The 9,151-nt window shown below is 41.1% G+C and overlaps 1 long non-coding RNA gene across 1 annotated transcript; it reads left to right on the forward strand.

Moving 5' to 3' along the window:
• Nucleotides 1-6,275: 6,275 nt before the first annotated feature.
• On the forward strand, nucleotides 6,276-8,326 carry LOC110145518 (uncharacterized). The gene is made up of 3 exons (XR_002316236.2): nucleotides 6,276-6,327; nucleotides 7,548-7,710; nucleotides 7,986-8,326. It is a non-coding gene; the product is annotated as an uncharacterized lncRNA (long non-coding RNA).
• Nucleotides 8,327-9,151: the final 825 nt, after the last annotated feature.

Here is a 9,151-nt window from a genome sequence, read left to right on the forward strand (position 1 = left end):
AAGAGCCCAAGTGTGGGGCTGCTAGAAGTCGGTGCCTGCTGGGAGTCTGTGTGCAGGAAAATGGGAAAAAGATGCTCAGGGACACGACGTACACACACCTTCTGTTCTCATCTGTGCAGATGAGAACTGTGGCTTAGTTTTACTTTCATTTATAAGAACTTCCTTTAAAACAAAAGTTCATCATGAGCAATACGACCGGGGTATCACAGGCTTGTCATGTTAGTGATATTTCTAGGATACATTAAAATAACAATTAAAATAGAATCATAGTTATCTCCCATCCCACTGAAGGTGCACATTCTGGAACATTCTGGCAGAAACCAAGTTTGCTAATCTTCAGCAAAGGAATTCTTTTGAAAGAACAGTTAGTCATTCTCTGATATGCTTAATTATGGCTTTCCTTCTCTTCCATTTTACAAAGCCATTTGAATTCTTCCAATGTGCTACTTTGACACTTAACTCAGTGTTTATGAAACAATCATAAAAATTAATTCTCTTCCTTCTTGAAACTGTTTAAAATCCTCATCCTTGGCCTGCCTTATTGACATGTGCACACTAAAGTATGACTGTGTGACAATAATAATTTCACAACAATGAATAAATGTCAAATTAATTATGTTAAAATAGTAATTTGTCTGCTTCATTTCTAATATGTATAAATATTAATTTGGGGGGAAGTGTGAAGGAAATATTAAGTACATTGTCAGAGTTGAGGATCAACCTTTGAAGTGGTATTTACTTTTTCTTCTGAAATGTATTATGTGGGAGCTTCCTTTTTCTCCATATCTGTTACTTGGTGGTCAATAAGTTCTAGGGAAATTTCAGACAATGCCTTAGGTTTCAAACCAGTGGCTAGGGCATGTCAATGGCAATATTACCAGAACTTTCTGTTCATGAAAACTTTGTGGTATTTTTTCAGTGGGAGAAGAGGCAGGGTTTTTTTTTTCTGTCATGATAAAGATTGTACCATCTTCTAATTTTGTTTGTTTGCCAGAACACCTATGGGACTAAACATAGAAAACATATGTGCTTCTCTTCACTCTTTAAATATTACCTTGAATGTCTATCCTCAATGAATTCTTCCCAATTTAGTCTTAACATTTTTGATAGTGTATTGTTGCCATCATCTAAAATGATATAAACTGGACCTCTCTATTGTTTTTGTAATTATATTTAGTTTATAACTTATACACAAATAATTTTTGATGTATGCATTCCTATCAGTTCAGTTCAGTTCAGTTCAGTCACTCAGTCGTGTCCGACTCTTTGCGATCCCATAGACCACAGTTTGCCAGGCCATAGACCACAGTTTGCCAGGCCTCCCTATCCACCACCTCCCGGAGTTTACTCAAACTCATGCCCATTGAGTCGGTGATACCATCCAGCCATCTCATCCTCTGTCGTCCCCTTCTCCTCCTGCCCCCAATCCCTCCCAGCATCAGGGTCTTTTCCAATGAGTCAGCTCTTTGCATCAGGTGGCCAAAGTATTGGAGTTTCAGTTTCAGCATCAGTCCTTCCAATGAACACCCAGGACTGGTCTCCTTTTGGATGGACTGATTGGATCTCCTTGCAGTCCAAGGGACTCTCAAGAGTCTTCTCCAACACCACAGTTCAAAAGCATCAATTCTTCGGTGCTCAGCTTTCTTCATAGTCCAACTCTCACATCCATACATGACCACTGGAAAAACCATAGCCTTGACTAGATGGACCTTTGTTGGCAAAGTAATGTTACTGCTTTTTAATATGCTGTCTAGGTTTGTCATAGCTCTTCTTCCAAGGAGCAAGGGTCTTAATTTCATGGCTGCAGTCATCATTTGCAGTGATTTTGGAGCCTAAGAAAATAAAGTCTGTCACTGTTCCCCCATTGTTCCCATATCTATTTGTCATGAAGTGATGGGACCAGATGCCATGATCTTAGTTTTTTGAATGTTGAGTTTTAAGTCAGCTTTTTCACTATCCTCTTTTACTTTCATCAAGAAACACTTTAGTTCCTCTTTGGTTTCTGCCATAAGGGAGTTGTTATCTGCCCATCAGAGGTTATTGATATTTCTCCCAGAAATCTTGATTCCAGCTTGTGCTTCATCCAGCCCAGCATTTCGCATGATGTACACTGTATATAAGTTAAATAAGCCGGGTGACAATATACAGACTTGACACACTCCTTTCCCAATTTGGAACCATGTTGTCCCATGTCTGGCTCTTGACCCAAACACAGATTTCTCAGGAGGCAGGTCAGGTGGTCTGGTATTCCCATCTGTTGAAAAATTTTCCACAGTTTGTTGTGATCCACACAGTCAGAGGCTTTGGTGTAGTCAATAAAGCAGATGCTTTTCTGGAACTCTCTTGCTTTTTTGATGATCCAACAGATGTTGGCAATTTGATCTCTGGTTCTACCTTTTCTTAATCCAGCTTGAACATCTGGAAGTTTATGGTTCATGTACTGCTGAAGCCTGGCTTGGAGAATTTTGAGCATTACTTCGCTAGCTTGTGAGATGAGTGCAACTGTGCGGTAGTTTGGACATGATCTCCTGTAGCATATTGGGCACCTACTGACCTGGGGAGTTCATCTTTCAGTTTCCTATGTTTTTGCCTTTTCATACTGTTCATTGGGTTCTCAAGGCAAGAATACCGAAGTGGTTTGCCATTCCCTTCTCCAATGTACCATATTCTGTCAGAACTCTCCACCATGACCCATCCATCTTGGGTGGCCCCACACAGCATGGCTCATAGCTTCTCTGAATTATACAAGGCTGTGGTCCATGTGATTAGATTGGTTAGTTTTCTGTGATTGTGGTTTTCAGTCTGTCTGCCCTCTAATGGAGAAGGATAAGAGGCTGATGGAAACTTCCTGATGGGAGAGACTGACTGAGTGGGAAACTGGGTCCTGTTCTGATGGGTGGTGCCATGCTCAGTAAATCTTTAATCCGATTTTCTGTTGAAGGGTGGGGCTGTGTTCCCTCCCTGATATTTCAGTTCAGTTCAGTTTAGTTGCTCAGTCTGTCTGACTCTGTGACCCCATGAATGGTAGCACGCCAGGCCTCCCTGTCCATCACAAACTCCTGTTTACTCAAACTCATGCCCATTGATTCGGTGATGCCATCCAGCCATCTCATCCTCTGTCGTCCCCTTCTCCTCCTGCCCCTGGTCCCTCCCAGCATCAGGGTGTTTTCCGAGTCAACTCTTCGCATGAGGTGGCCAAAGTATTGGAGTTTCAGTTTCAGCATCAGTCCTTCCAGTGAACACCCAGGACTGATCTCCTTTAGGATGGACTGGTTGGGTCTCCTTGCAGTCCAAGGGACTCTCAAGAGTCTTCTCCAACACCACAGTTCAAAAGCATCAATTTTTCGGCGCTCAGCTTTCTTCATAGTCCAACTCTCACATCCATGCATGACTACTGGAAAAACCATAGCCTTGACCAGACGGACCTTTGTTGGCAAAGTAATGTCTCTGCTTTTTAATATCCTATTTAGGTTGGTCATAACTTTCCTTCCAAGGAGTAAGCGTCTTTTAATTTCATGGCTACAGTCACCATCTGCAGTGATTTTGGAGCCCCCAAAATTAAAGTCAGACACTGTTTCCACTGTTTCCCCGTCTATTTGCCATGAAGTGATGGGACCAGATGCCATGATCTTAGTTTTCTGAATGTTAAGCTTTAAGCCAGCTTTTTCACTCAGGCAATGAAGATAATGGCGACCTCCTTCAAAAGGTCCCAGGCACGCACCGCCCCGCTCGGTGCCCGCGGCCCTGCAGCAGGCCCCCGCCGACCCACGCCTCCCCCGGAGACTCCTGGACACTCACAGGAAGTCCGGGTCAGTCTCCTGTGGGTCACTGCTCCTTCCCCTGGGGCCTGGCGCACAAGGTTCTGCTGCGCCCTCCAAGGGTCGTTTCCCCGTCCTGGGTAAGTTCCGGCGGCTCTGTGGCGGGTTAATGGCGACCTCCTCCAGGCGGGCTTATGCCACGCCCAGGCCTGCGGCACCCAGAGCCCCTGCCCCTGCGGCGGCCGCTGCTGACCCGGACCTCCGCGGGAGGCGCTCAGACTCGGTTCTGGCGCAGGCTCTGTGGGTCCCTGGGTCCCGGTGCGCACAAGGTTTGTTTGAGCCCCCTGCGCGCCTCTGGTGGGGAAGGGTTTGATTCTAAACACGATGTCACCCCTCCTCCTGGCTTGCTGGGGCTTCTCCTTTGCCCTTGGACGTGGGGTATCCTTTTTTGGTGGGCTCCAACATTCTCCAGTCGACGGTTGATCAGCAGTGAGTTGTAGTTCTGGAGTTCTCCAAAACAGTTTTGTAGTTTGGAAGATGAGTGCACATCCTTCTACTCCGCCATCCTACGCCAAACTCAGGCTTAATTAGTCCGGGCTGAGCCTCCAGAGAGACAGCATGGGTCCCCGCCGCCCCCTGGGTCCCCGCCGCCGCCTTCTGTAGATAGATGTAGTCCCACAATACTTCCTAATGGAAGATGGATTTGGTGAAAAACATTGTGGATATACACGGGGTCTGTGGATGTAAACAAGGGCCCTGGCAGATTGAAGTTTAGCTCTCAAACTCCTCTCTCCTGTGATGTGATAGTATTGCAAAGTTACTAGAAATTACAAGGTTGCAATGTTTGGCACGATTTTCCTGAAGGCAAAAAATACTGCATTAAAATATTATTAATCTTGATTACTGACCTTTTTGTTGCCTCAAATGTTTTACCGGAGATGAGTGTCTCACCTCATTCTAAACTTGGCCCTGCTTCCGAGCTCTTTCCTGATAACTTGTAGTAAATGCAGAACAGTCTTACCGATTCTTGGTAATTCTTGAATTTGGATAATGAGTTTACCGAATGTCAGACTGTTGTGTATTTTGAATTTTCCAATAAAACATACAACTTTACAAACATAATACAAATACTAATATATGTGCAACAGAAAAGCTTTGCTGTATCGCTTCATTTACACATTACGTATGTGAAAAGTGAAAGTCACTCAGTCGTGTCCAACTCTTCACGACACCATGGACTGTAGCCTGCCAGGCTCCTCTGTCCGTGAAATTCTCCAGGCAAGAATACTGGAGTGGGTAGCCGTTTCCTTCTCCAGGGGATCTTCCCAACCCAGGGATTGAACCCAGGTCTCCCACATCGCAGGTGAATTTTTTACAGTCTGAGTCGCCAGGGAAGCTATCATGCATATAAATGTTAAGCATTAATTATAACACTTTTTCTTAAAGTTCCAGATTTATATTGTAAAAATTTGGAAAATGTCTTTGCAAGTATAATGAAAAAGATTAAATCTCATCTCTCAGAGGGTCCCTGACAGTGTTTTTCTATATTGCAGTCCTATATTGTGCACGCGTGTGTGTGGGCTTCCCAGGTGTGTAAATATACACCACACCTTCTTTATCCATTCCTCTGTCGATGGACATGTGGGTTGTTGCCAAGACTTGGCTATTGTGAACAGTGCTGCAGTGAACACTGGGGTACCCCCGCCCTTTCTTTTTTAAAGAATATTTATTTAATTTTTTGGCTATACAGGGTCTTAGCTGTGGCATGGGGGATCTAGTTTCTTGACCAGAGATCAAACCCAGGCCCCATGCATTAGGAGCACAGAGTCTTAGCCACTGGATCACCAGGGAAGTCCCAGGGCACTTTCTTAGCATTAAAAAAAGCATTTTTTTTTTTTTTCTTTTTGCTACACCATGAGACTTGTTCCCTGACCAGGAACTGAACCCACACCCTTGGCAGTGAAAGCATGGAGTCCTAATCACTGGACCGCCAGGGAATTCCAGCACCTTCTACTTTCGCTTACCAATTTATGGCATTAAGCATTCACAGAGTGATTAAAACTAACCTCTTTTATGTCTAAGTTTCTTTTATGTGTATATGTTCTAGTCATATAAAAAGAACATGTTAATTTTAGAAAATTCTATGTTTACATGTGAATGTGTGCTTCTGAAGAACCGTCATACTATAAATACTATGCTGCATTATATATTTTTCGGGAACAAGAAGTCACAAGTATTTTTCCATGTCGGTGAGATTCCATGATCTTTAATGGCTATCTGTGTCCCATCGGATGAACACAGATTCAGGTGCTGGTTAAGAACACAGGTTTTGGCAGCTTGTCCATCTGTTCTGATCCCTCCATTCCTCTTTACTAGTCGCAGATCTTAGACAAGTGATGAAACAACCCTTTTCTTCGTTTTCTTACCTGTAAAAGTAGAAAGAAACTGTGTATATCTTATAGGGTTGTTCTAAGAGTATAGGACAGAATGTTTATTAAGCCCTTGGAACTTAATGGAACAATGCCCAATTCTAATCCATAGTCCTAATGCCTAGCTCTAATCCATCAAGGTAAGATTAATGAAAATAATAAGTCATCTAATCCTCTCTGACCAGATGTTTAGGCTGTTTCCCACTCTTTGCTTTTTCAAGTGGTACTGTTAGCATCAACTCTTTTCTTAGGCTAAGTTTTTACAAGTTGAAATATTGGATTTAAGAACGCAAACATCTGTGAAGCCAAGCCATATAATGCAGACATGCTTTCTATAAAGGCGATGCCGATTTCTGTTCCCACCATCAGCTGAAATATTTTAAATATCCTTTTTACCATGTTGGACACTATGATTATCATTAGTTTACATTTCATTAATTAGACATTCATGTCTTTTTCCTTCTCTAGTTGCTGATACTTGCACTTATTTTAATATTATCCCTTTATACCTCACATAAATAAAATTTTTTTTCATTGTTTGCGTAACCAGGGCACAGTCTTCTGTTTAAAGTGAGTGAAATGGACACAGGTGGAAAGTGAGTGTGCGCTCTCTCTCGTATCATGCTCACTACACTAACTGTTAACAGGCTTTTCGGTATCCTCTGCACCCTTTAAATAATCATTTGAAAAATAATAAAGTGAGCAAATAATATATTCTTGCTGTAAAAATGCAAGCAATGTTCAAATATATCTATGAATGCTTATTTAAAAATGAAATCTTACTATTCTTACTAAATGTAGAACACTTTTTGCCTTCGACACTAAGTCATGCATAAACTTCCACACTGGTGTACACAGATCGCCTCAATTTTTCAGAATGTCTGCAAAGTGTTCTATATCTCAATTATATGACTCTAATCAATATTTATTAGCCATTCCCTATTGATGGACACTTGTCTCCAACTTGTTAATATTACATTTTGGTGCATGCAGCATCTCCGTACCTATATTTCTGCTTGTTTGTTTGTAGGTAAATATCTCAATGTTCAATGGTTGGGATGATTTTTTAAAAAATGCTAAAGCAGTCAGTAAGCAAAGATAGATAAGCTGAGATTTGAGGAAATCCAGTTACCTCTCGTTCCCATGCCCCTGCCCCCGTCAAGGGGTTGTCGGAGGTATTCTAACATAAATAATACATGTGCTTAATTAGAAAAAACAACAAGTTATTTCCACCCAAATTTCAGTTTACAATTCTTATTTACAAACATTACTTTTATCTTATTTCTTCCTGCCTTTGTAGTAAAGCTTAATTTTTAACTGTAACCTAAACAACCTTTAAAACAAATCATTAATCCCACAGGTTTGCCATGTCATAATTGCCTGGTTATTCGGATGATGGATGCGTCATATCTGAAAACAAACTAGTTATCGTGTGAAATTTATTTCAACATGCATTATCTAAACCACCAAAAATGAGAACACTGCATGGGTAAATATGATGGATTTAGAAGCACAATGCTCAGGTTTAGTATTTAGTCATTTTTATTATATTGTTGGCTCAAAAATGTAAAAGACTAGCAGAGGAACTGTTAACGCATTTTCAAATTTTTGCCTGTTCTCTTGTCTGGGAAGGAAGTAATTCTAGCCTATGAGCTCCTGAATGCTTTACAAGTAATAGAAACCAAGTGGGAAAAGCAGGTTCTATATTTTAATGCTGACATCCTCATAGGAAAAAAAATTAAAGATTCGGAATACTTGGCCGTGATTCAGTACCTAAACACTTCCTGGTGTTTTTCAGAATTCCCTGGAGACCCGTGAAAGCTTCTGTGTGGAGGTGCCCATTGTCGCCGCACACTTAGGCCAGTTTATCAAAGTAACGAGCTCAAGAGTGATGCTTTTTCCAGGTTCAACTCCATGAGGGAAGAACAAGAGAGAAAACAAAACCAAAATTCAGACAGAAGGGTAATCCTAAGGGCCAGCCTGACAACAAATTTATTAACTCATACACACCGAATCTTACCCAGAGTAATATTCTTTGTGGAGATTTTACTCAACAAATCTTATGCCAGTTCCTCCAGTCAAAGCATTATAGATAAAGCACTGTGGTTTTTACACTGGGTGATGTTTATTGATATAGACTTAAAAAACAGTACTGTATGGCTTCTTCCACTAGCATAACATTTGCAAACAACTGTAAAATGCTTAGAATGTATTTTTTTTGTGTGTTAGGTGCCTAATGCATTAAAAAATTAACAGAAGGAGAAGGAGGTCCTCAAATTCATTTAGACGAAATTTTTCTCTCCCTTGGAATTTGAATGATGGGTAAAATTTGGGGGGGTGTCGTGGGTAGTGAGCTGTGTAATTTGTGTCTTCAAAACAACCACTGTATTAGAACATGAGATACAGTATCAACAGATAATAGAAAATGGAACTTATACCAATGTGTGTTTCTTAAAAGCTTTTGTTATCTGTTATTTTCTAACTGTGTAGGCAAAATTTAGTCACATGTCGGATACACTTATGTTGACAGTAACATATCAGATAATTTAAATAGTAAGTCCCTCTTATAGTTTTGCCTCATGCAGTGTTGAATCACTTTGAAATTCAACTGGTGTTTGTTAAATAGATCATTCAAATACTGTCAATGAAACATTAAAAAAAAATTCTCGGAGGTGACTTACTCCATCTTGGTTCTAGTGTTGCATTTATGGTGTAACCAAATATGAGTTTTCTGAGCTGCAAAGTTGTTCTTTTAGCATTACCAATCTGGGTTCTTTTTGTTCTTTTTCACTTTCTTTTTTTGTTTTCCCCTCCCTCTTCTTCCTTCAACAATTCACGAAGTAGGAGAACTTCTGTGTTAACTTTATTGCTTATTTAAAAAAATTTCTGGGACTTCCCTGGTGGTTCAGTGGTTAAGACTCCAAGCTTCCAAGGCAGGGGGTGCGGGTTCCATCTCTGGTAGGG

Source organism: Odocoileus virginianus, chromosome 9 (assembly GCF_023699985.2).
Source record: "Odocoileus virginianus isolate 20LAN1187 ecotype Illinois chromosome 9, Ovbor_1.2, whole genome shotgun sequence".
Lineage (NCBI taxonomy): Eukaryota > Metazoa > Chordata > Mammalia > Artiodactyla > Cervidae > Odocoileus > Odocoileus virginianus.